This window comes from Helianthus annuus, chromosome 17 (assembly GCF_002127325.2).
Source record: "Helianthus annuus cultivar XRQ/B chromosome 17, HanXRQr2.0-SUNRISE, whole genome shotgun sequence".
NCBI lineage: Eukaryota > Viridiplantae > Streptophyta > Magnoliopsida > Asterales > Asteraceae > Helianthus > Helianthus annuus.
In genome coordinates this window covers 142,509,218-142,520,444 of record NC_035449.2, presented here as the reverse complement: position 1 = coordinate 142,520,444, position 11,227 = coordinate 142,509,218, and positions in this window count along the sequence as shown.

The following is an 11,227-nucleotide window of genomic DNA, read 5'->3' as shown; positions in this document are numbered from 1 at the left end:
TTACATATTGCCCTAAACGGGTCTTTCAAATAATACATACCTCCATAGAGGTTTTAAAATAAGTGACAAGTCCGCGCAGGGACTAATATAAGATAGGTGTCCATGCAAGGACTAAAGATAAGTCCACGTAGGGACTGAAATATGATAAGTTGTCCACACAGGGACTTATTTCAAAGTAGAAATTACAGTAGTACAACTATTAAGGGCTAATTGTCACGTTTCTTCTTTTTGCCCTTTAGTAGGTTCGCCAAGCCCTTGAGAAATCCTCGGTGGCTTTTCTTCTCTTCCTCGAACTCTCTCTCCACACGATCTAGTCGATGGAGTATTTCTTCCTGTTCAGGAGGAGAAAATCGTGGTTGTGGCGCTTGATGCGGAACTGGAGGTCTGGGAGGTATTGGATACCCATGAGCTGAGTAATCCGGTGGTCCCATGTTTCCATGTGCTCCGTCAGGGTAGCGCGCATTATACCTTGCCGACACCACATATGGGTCGCGCTCATAGCCGTAGTTGTATTGTGCTTGTGATGGCTCAAACGGGTTGTAAGCCGTCGGACCCGTATAAGCAGGTATGGGTTGGTCATACCCAAATGGTGGCGAATTTCGTGCAGTAGGTGCGGAGTTCGCCTCCTGTATAGGACTTGAAGGTCCTTCTTCATGTAGTGGCGGATAGTGGCTACTACTAGAATGTCGAGGAGTGCTGAAGTGGTTACCCCCTCCTCCTCGTGTAGACATACGAGCATTGGTCCTCCTACGCCTCGGCGGATCAGGTATAACTGGTTGTGCCGGTGGCGGAGGTGGTGGCGTAATTGCCTCAAAGCGTGAATCCTCAGAGGGATCCTGTGGATGTCTCGGTTGCGATGTCTGATGAGATGGTGTGTTGTACCACTCAAGTCGGTCAAACAAGGCCATAAAGCTGTCTGGGCCTTGATACTGCGGACCATGATATGAAGATCCATCAGATACTTCTATCGGATGCGTGGGCGTACCACGCGCTGGTTCAGTTGGATCCTCATCTTCCTCCATGGGATCTTTAGAAAAATGGTCTTGTGGCCCTAGTGGCACAAAACCTGAAGGTTCCTGTATGTAGTCAGCCGGATTAAACTGAGCTACGTAGTATGGACTAGGGTCGTCGTAGTTTCGGTGCGATACCGAACGTTGCAGAGGTATGAAGGAAGGTTGTGGGTTATTGGGATCATTTTCTGAATTTGGCCCAAAGGAGTGCCGGTAGGATGGCGTTGAGCTGTGCGAAGTGGAATGCCTCGCGGGTTCGTAAAGATCTCTTCGTCGTTGTGGCTCTTCGCTCCTTGTCATCGAAGGATGTCTTGTACCAGATGGTCCAGCTTCTTGATCGTGATGTGTCACGATTTCTCCTCGGCCTCTACGTCCCCTTCCTCTTCCTCGGAATATAACAGGTGGCATTTTCCTGCTCCAAAACTTATCAAAAATCAAATCGAAAATAAAGACAAAAAGGAGTATCAATCCGAGTTTGTCCTAAGTTCTTGTCTAGACTCAAGTATGTGCAATTGTGTCATTGAGATTAAACACAATAGGGTAGTGTTTAATTCACTCAATGTTGGCTCTGATACCAACCTGTCACACCCCAATTTCCACGTGTCTCACCGGTGGGCCCGGTGGGGGATTACCGTGACGATGTTGGCAACAATATAGTCAAACCACACAATTATATAATGCACAGTGGAAGCATAAGATAAATATGTATATTTCAACCTCTGGTGATAATATCAATGTATTACAGAAGTTGAATATCCACAGTGGATCGTAAATAAAGATAAAGTATTGTTCCATTAGATACTGCAATCAAGCTTGCGAGGCTTATCCCGACGCTAGGGAGCTAATACCAGCCAATTACGTTTAGGTACCTGCACTTAATCTTTTTGGGGAAAATACGTCAGTTTACACTGGTAAATACATTCAACTGACACATTTGAAAATGTTTATTAAAATTGATTTGAATGCACAAGGCACAAACTCTTTTATAACTTGGGAAAATTCATAATGATCTTGTGAACGTTTTACATGTTCTTTTATGCGTTCAGTAGCCCGGGTCGTGCCGGGTTAAAGATTTATAGACACACCACGTTTGCGTAAAACCGTAGTATAAAAACCAACGGCTACGTCTTTTAGTTTTAATGTCGACACTTTATACCGGGTGTACGCCTACACCGGGATGTCGATGGTCGTGGCCATTTCGTAAAATGATGCCAAGAATATCCGGGACAACGGTCATTAAACCCCCCAAAGGCTTATAAGCAACAAAACTGTTTAAATGAGCCGATCATATTTAATCAATTAACCACCTAAGCGATGGAATTATATAATGCTCAATCAAGCGGTATTAATATACCGTAACCCAAGCCCATATAGGGGAAATAAGTCAAAAGTATTTACCTTTGCAAGTATTAATCCTTAATTTAGATCAAGTCACCGATAGCTTTTACTGGGGCTCCTAATCTGGAACGAAGGTTTTAATTAACCTCTTGGAATCCTAACGGTCCTTGTATTAGCCGTAGCTTAAACCGGTTGATTCCGATATATATGGATATGGTTAATTCGCACGAAAAGGCGAAAACCGAGAATGGAGTATGATTTGGCCCCAACAAGTTCAGCGACTCGTTTTATATGGGTTTATAGTTCATACTCTGGATTTTGGGGTTCAAATAATATAATTTGACCCACATCGGCTATTGCACGAAAACTAGTTCCGTGAGCCGTACCGTGTGCGCAAATAGGCGAAACGGTTAACCATGAGCGTCGTACGCTTATTTCCTAAGTCAATATGCCTTAAAAGTATTTTGGTATCAGTAGGATACCTTCCGTAATGCCCGTAATGAGTTTAAGTTAATATTATGCCCCGTAGGGGCTTTTCGGTCATTTTAAAGACTTTAAAAGGGATTTTCGAGTTCTACAGGAAATCTGGGTTCCCGAACAGCTTATAAAGCTTAAAATACTTTATTTATTATTTAAAACCAGTGGCAAGTGGAATCGGGTCAAAAGACCTTGTAGAACTCCCGTTTTGGCCAAAAAGGGCATATTCGGTATTTACCGAACCGTAGCCATAACCGCAGGTTATGAGCAAGGTAAAAATTATTAAAAATCTTTAAAATTCCCAAAATATTATTTTACCACAGTGGGTAAAAGTTTTGGTGCCGAAAACTTGGGTTAGATGAGCGTTATGCTAATTGCGCCGTTAATTACAAAACTTTCTTAAAAGTGCGCCTTTTAGCATAACTCTCATTCTAGACCTCGGATTGACGTGAAACTTCAGGGACATGCTTATAATTTAATAAGCAGGGTTTTGGTCCGTTCACGTGTTCGAAATACTCGTTTTAATTTTAAAAAGGCCGTTACGGTCAACTTTTAGGCGAATGACGGAAATACATAAAAGACTCGGGTAACTCATGAACCGACCACAGAGGCGTATACCAACATGTGACCTGGTCCTAAGAGAGTCCTAAGGTATATTTATACCTCACTAAAACGGGTCAGAACTGAAGTCAAAGCAAAAGTCAAACTTTTGCGACATTCGGCTCCGAACCGGTTCTATATAGTAAATGATCGATTCAAACGAGCGCAAACATGTTTATATACTTATTATCATGTTTTATGATTATCAAAACAGGTTCCATAACATATATATTACAGATTATGCATAAATCGCCAAAATAGCTTTCTGTTGACTTTTTAACCGCGCGTTTGACTCGATATTTGACATAGTTAGAGTGGTGATCAGGGGGAACCCTTTTAGAGGTTTATTACCCACATAAATACCAACTCATAACCATTTTTGATTCGTCATAAGACTGAACCATTTGCAAGATATTGCAATGACAACCGTTAGTTACGACGGTTGCGTTTATGCGCTATAACTATGGAAATGTGAAACCAAAATGGTTATGAACGACTTACAGAAGTTGCTTCTTGATTATAGAACAGAAGAGAAGGCTTGGGAGCACTTAGAATGATCAGTTGTTGTGTGTTTTGATTGTGTGAATGGTTATGAACTAAGGTGTGCTATTTATAGCAAATGTCAAGCATGTATGATCATTACAACACCTATAACAGGTCAGGGGTGATGGGTAGATGTCCCCTAAGTGTTATGGGTCGAGCATAGGGTGCCCATGCCCATTTGTTGGTTGTTTGATCATTCAAAAGCTCCAAAAGCCAAGTAGTTACTATAATTCTGCATCTGGGCGTCGTACGCGACCCGCATGGACATTCCATGCAACATTTACGCGGGTCGCCTGGGATCAGAAGATCAGACGCGTAGTTGAGGAGGCTCGCGGCCCGCCTCAACTTATGTTTAAACCTTACGCGGGTCGCGTGAGGTTATATTTTCTGAAATTTTCAAATCTTTTATAATGATTACAGAATCGGGCCATTAATAACGAAATCTTTCGTAATGATTCGCCTGACCTTTCGGATTTGAAGGGGTAACTTTGCGGTTTGGCCCTCGGTTATTTACCGATAGGGGCCTCGTGTTATTTACCCGCTTTATTAAGTCCCCGGTTTATTTATTTAATTGTTCAGAAAGCCTTAACTTTCATTATTGACGCTTTTAACCCTTCTTCTACGAATTCGATCGTAACTTTCTCGTTTCATATCGAAACTTCGCGAAATTTATATTTATTATTTTAGTGAGGGTATAATATCGTTACAAAGTCTTTGGGACGTTAAAGGGTCACTCAGAGGTATTTTTAAACATGTTGACACAGTTAACCCCTGTAGTTTGTAATCTCTCACTTTCTTCCGCGTTTTGATTTTGTACGATCTATAATTTATTCGTTCGAAGGTTTAAGCATTATTTAGGGATACTATACAGTATATTTACCCTTGTTGACAATTATTACCCTCGAATTTATATACTTTCAAGGTTTGTCAAAATTAGTCCTTTATTTATTATAGATGCCACGTGTAAACAAATGACACGTGTTAACACATCATTGGACACAAAAATTCGAGGTGTTACAACAACAACCTTTTGTTACCTCACAAGAACTATTTCAAACACCTCCACTCACCCAAATGCAACCTGGTTTGTCTAGCAGAGGTCTTTATACTCCACAGGATAATCTTTTAGATGTTGGAGATTTTGATTTTGCCAACACTTCACAAGTCAGAAATGTTGAAAAGAAAGTTGAAGAAGTTGTTGCTGAAAACAAGAGGCTGGCAGCTGAAAATAAGAAAGTGTCTGATAGAGAAAGACTTCTTGAGATACGTGTGAAGAAGTTAGAGAATGAAAATCAAGAGTTGGTGAAAAAGATTGATGCTGATCAATCAGAAATTGATATCTTGAAGGTTAAAGTTGCTGAACTTGAAGAAGAAAAGGCTAGACGTGATGAACAGAATGAATACTTTAAGTTGAAGAACAAAGAATTTGAAGCAGCCAAAGCATTAAGAGATCAGAGTTCTATATGCTGAACAAAGTTGTTGAAAGCATGCTTGGGACATCGTTAGAACAAAAGTTTGAAGAGCTGCAGGTTGAAGAGCTAAGAGCTGAACGTCAAGCCAAAATAGACGAGCAAATGAGAGACAAAGGCAAAGGAGTTGAAGGAAGTTCAGCTGTGACTAAAAGATCGATTGTTCCTTCAATGGTTGTTGATAATCCTGAGCCTATCACTGCAATATCTGGTTTGTTTGAGGAGGAAACACATCTTGAAGAGTTGATGGGTAACAGTGATGATGAAGATGATGAAGAGGAGGATGAAGAGGAAGATGAAGAAGATGAAAAAGTATTCTCTACGAGCAGTCATGGATCTGGTAAAGATGATGATGATGATGATGATGCTCAGGGTGGCACAGGTTTGAAAGTTACAGAAGCGTCCACCAAGAAAACAGTTGATGATCTGATGAATGATTCGGTAAATGAAGAATCAGGGGAAGCAAGTGGAAAGGGGGAGTCGAGTAAAACTCAGATAGTTGAACATACTGAAAAGTTAATCTTGGGAGTAGATGTTTACAGAGAAATGATGCATACTGTGGATCCGGAGTTCAAGTTTGATTTTGAAGAAGAGTTGGAGTCTTTTGATATAAATCAACAGCCTGAATACACATATAAGTATGTTGAAGAGGCTGATAAGTACGACAGAGTTGAAATTGAAGACTGGACGGATGATGAAGATGTGGTTGAAGATACTTCTAAGGATCCTACACTTATGGAGTTCTTTGCTGAAGAAAATAGAGAAGAATTGAGACAAAAGGTGACTGAGGCAGTGAAAGAAAAGAACTTTGATAGTGTTCAAAAAGATATGGAAAAGGAAGATAGATTGAAGTGGTTCAGAAAGAGTCACGAGAGAAAGTTTAAGAGACCTTTGAAGTATTATCAGCATGATAGAAGTGTGTCTCTCGGTGATATCATCAGTTGGGTTACTTACCGCAAGTAAATGCTTATGCGATCAGACGAGAATGAGGAGTTCAATACTTTGAACGTTTATATGACATCATGTCATTACCTTGGTGGGATGTAGATGAGTTACCGAAGGTTAGATGTTTGGATTACCCAGTTCGAAAGAATGATGTTGCAATGTGGGGTTACATCAAGTATGAGTCATTGAAAGAATTTCGTAAATGGAAGCCGCATCATCCAAAGCGTGTACAGAGGGTAGATCCAGATACCAGTGTTACAGAGACTATCCTTAATGTCAAGCTTCCAAGAACAATGAAAACAATTCCAATGCCTCAGATGGAACAAGATTTTTATAAAGGCTTCATTGTTTGGGTGTATAGTTGTATTTCTACCGAAGCGGTAATTACTTACAGAGCAGGAGGGGAGATTCGAGACATACATGTTTATGATCCCATGTGGCTTGTAAATTGCTCTGCAAAAGATATCGAGTGTCTTTTCATCAACAAAATTCACTATCAACCAGCAGATAGAGAATAAGCGCAGCAGTTTCAACGTGTTGTTTCCCTTTGCTTTCAGAAAAGTATCAATTCTGAGAGTAAATGGAAATCATCTTGGTGGTCGCTTGATGAGAAGATGAAATGGAAAGCTAAACGTGAACGTCAAAAGCTTGAAGAAAAGAAAGGTACGTTTTTGAAGATGCAAGCTGAAGAAGAGAAAGCGAAGAAGAAAGAGAATGAAAGAATAAGGGTTGCGCTTAGCAGGAAGCCGAAGCCAAGAGAAGAGTCGTTCAGAGCTGTTTGAAGACCCGAAGACTACACAAAGACTGCGGCTTTGTCCAAGGGGGAGTTTGTTGGTGCATAATGTCTAAAGCCTGCGTCTTAGTTGTAGTTGATTAATGTATAGGGTCTATTTTGGTTAATTATGTATTGTACAGGGGTTAAAGGTGAAATTGTATGTTTTTCATGTTGAGGTTTCGCTTGAATGGACATATGCCATATAAGCGGAACTACTTAATAAGGTTTCGCCTATATGGTCATGACCATTCAAGCGGAACTATCTCACCTATATAAACCCCAAGTGTTTTCTCATTTGGTACGTTGATGTCACAAGTGTAGCCGACCTGCTGACCTTGTATTTTGTGAAAGTTGAATGAGAAAACGGTGTTAAAGTGTATTACTTCTTTTTCTACTCATTTCTTCTACAGTTTTGCTTTGATTCATGCCAAATATGTATTTCCGCTACATTTTCGGTAGGTGCTAGCTCCGATTGTCTCAAACGACGGTCAAACTCGATCCTACAAGACAGCATTCCACGTGTAAACATAACAAACAAGCATTCATTAAATCACGTATAACATGTGGTATTGGTTAGCGATAAAGTATTGCGTAGGGTGTTCGATGTGATTTAGAATAAGTAACGTATGTAACACCCAGAAGTGCGTAAAGCAAAAAAAGGATCGAGTATACTCACAACGATTGATGGATTGAAGGGAGTGCTTAGAGCGGAATTAGCCTGATCAGAACGATATCATAAGGATAAGCGACGCGTAAAACGGAACAAGTGTTAAAAGGACGGACGACAATCCGATCAGATGGCAATCCGGTCGGGTGGCCGGTCGAACGGGTGACAATCCGCTCGAATGGTCATCCGATCGGGTGACCTTTCGAGTGGATTGTTACTTCGTTTGGGAAGGATGTGTTTGTGTATGATGGCTTGTCTTTTGAAGTTTTCGTTCTAGCATTTTGAAAACAAAGAAATATCTCTACCTTTCAGGTCGATCGATCGAATGGTCATTCGATCAGGCGACAATCCGAGTGGTTGGACACTTTAGTGAGAACAAGTTCATAGCAGTTTGTCACTTGATCGGATTGTAGTCCGATCGGGTGGCAACCCGTATGTATTGAACATGTTGAAAATTGTTTAAGGGTTGAAGTCTAATCGTCACATTGTCGAGTGGTAATCCGGTCGGATGGCAATCCGATCGGGCAACAATTCGTTCAACGTTCAAACTTCAAATGTTTGATAATAAGTGAAGTGTAGGACCCAAGGTGCAAGCCGATCGGGTGACGATCCGTTCGGACAACAGTCCGATCGGGCGGCACTCTGACCTGGTCGACCTGATCGTCTTCTGCCTTGGTTGTTTTGATAGTTTGTAGTTTTATCGAGACGGTGTGACAACGTGCTAACCAACAAAACCCCAACTTAACCCTAGTGACCTGATTGAACAGGAATCACCCAAGTTCAACCAGTTAACCGGTTCAAGACGGTTGTTCTTGGTTAACTCGAAATCGATGGTCTCGTGGATAGAATCCAGATCTTGAACCAACACATCAACAAGAAGGAGTAGAAGGTTAGAACGAGCTTCGATTCTATCGGTTTTGAGTGCATTGAGTGTAAAAGAGTTGAAAGAAAGTTGGAAAACCATCTTTCACTCCTTTTTACCATGAATATGTTCAGATCTTTGAAAGATCTTTGTTTATTCATGTGGAAGTCATTCAGATCTAAGTTGTTCTTGGTGGATTGAAGCCAAACCATGAAGTTCTCAAGAACACCATGATGACATCATCCTAGAACACCTCAAATCTAGTGATTTCACGGTAAAAAAGTTAAGATTCAAAAGATAGAAAGGTGTAGTAGTACGTGTAGATTAAGAAAGTACAATATTTAGGTGGAAAACTTACAAGAATCGCAAGAAATCTGAAGAAAAGTAGGCAAGAAGCGCTGGTCGGACGAGAGGTGCAGAAATGGTAAGTTATGATGTTGACAAGGGCGTATTTATAGGGTTTCCATAAAAGCAAAGGGGAGGAGAGGGCTGGTCGATCGAGTAGCTACCCTGGTCGGGTCGCACCTCAATCGGATGGTAGCCCAATCGGGTGGCAGCTCGATCGGCTGGCCACTCGACTGGAGGTCACGTCACGATGAGTTTTGCGATTTCGATTCGTGTGTTGAGCGTTGCGATGCGATAGAGTTTCCTATTCAAATTACTTTTAATCCCAACTACTATATCTAACATATAATCATCCTAAATTACTTGCGTTTAGCGTTTGTAATTCGATTGCGATTGAGTTTTCGATTGTGTTTCGATTAATCACCACAACATAACATAAATAAATATGCACAAGTAACACATAAGGTACACGCACACATAAAACAATATCCAGAACGCGTAAATTCAAGTTGCGAGTGCGATTGCGATAAGCGATATGCGATCAAACATGCGATAAATATCGAATAAAACTCGATTATTAGTAAGTACTCCACATACTAAAACTAATGTAACGCATGAAATAGACTATCTACGAGTCAAATAAGTTAAAATAGGAATTGAGCAACGAGTGACAGATCGCAAATTTGCAAGCTTGTCTGCCTTTGACTTCAATCTTGACTTTGACTTTGACTTTTGAAACACGGGGTGTTATAGCCTCCCCCTCTTAAGGGAATTTCGTCACGAAATTAGGCCGAAGCCGTAACAAACAACTGCGAGTACTTCGCCTTCATGTCGCTTTCGAGTTCCCAAGTGAACTCTGTGCTTCGTTTACCTTCCCATCGGACTTTCACAATAGGAATGCGAGAGCGTCTGAGCTACTTGGTTTGGCGATCCATGATCTCGATAGGCTTCTCCACGAAGGATAGTGTTTCATTTATTTGGAGATCATCAAGGGGTACAATTAAATCATGCTCAGCCAGGCACTTTCGGAGATTCGCAACATGGAAAGTCGGGTGGACGTTACTTAGTTCCTCCGGTAGTTCGAGTCTGTATGCGACTTTTCCGATTCTTTCCAGAATCTTAAAAGGTCCAACATATCGAGGCGCTAGTTTCCCTTTCTTGCCGAATCTGACCACACCCTTCCAAGTTGATACCTTTAGGAGTACGTAGTCGCCAACGTCAAATTCAAGGGGCTTGCGTCGTCTATCGGCGTAACTTTTCTGACGACTCCGAGCTTTCAGCAGATTGTCTCGAATTTGGAGAACTTTGTCTGTCGTTTCTTGCAATAGCTCAGGACCGGTTAATTGCGAGTGCCCGATCTTGTGCCATACAATAGGCGATCGGCATCTTCTTCCGTATAAAGCCTCGAACGGTGCCATTTGAATGCTGGAATGATAACTGTTATTATACGAGAATTCGACTAACGGCAGGTAAGCGTCCCAATTACCACCAAAATCTATGACACACGAATGGAGCATGTCTTCAAGGGTACGAATCGTTCTCCCAGTCTGACCGTCGGTTTGAGGGTGGAATGCAATACTTAGATTAAGCTTAGTACCGAGAGCCGCTTGAAACGTTTCCCACAGACGCGAGGTAAACCGAGCATCACGGTCAGAGATGATGTCGCGAGGCGTCCCATGTCGACAGATGATCTCATCGGTGTAGATTCGGGCTAATCGTTCTACCTTATAGTCTTCTCGTATTGGCAGGAAATGAGCAGATTTGGTCAAATGGTTGACGACAACCCAGATGCTGTCGTGACTTGATGGCGTGCGCGGGAGTTTCGTTATGAAGTCCATGGCTATACTCTCCCACTTCCATATAGGGATCGGGGGTTGTTCGAGTAAGCCAGAGGGTCTTTGATGTTCAGCCTTGACTTTCGAGCAGGTTAGGCACTTTCCAACGTAGAGAGCGATATCCCTCTTCATGCCCGGCCACCAGTACTTGTAGCGAATGTCCTGGTACATTTTAACGGCACCGGGATGAATAGAATACCGAGATTTGTGGGCTTCGTCAATCAGAATCTGTCGTAAATCGGTCCGCTTAGGGATCCAAATTCGGTCCAGATAATGGAATATCCCATTCGACGTATTCACAAGCTGGGCTCCATCGTGATAGATTCTTTCCTTCTTCAAAATGTGTTCAGTAAAACACGCA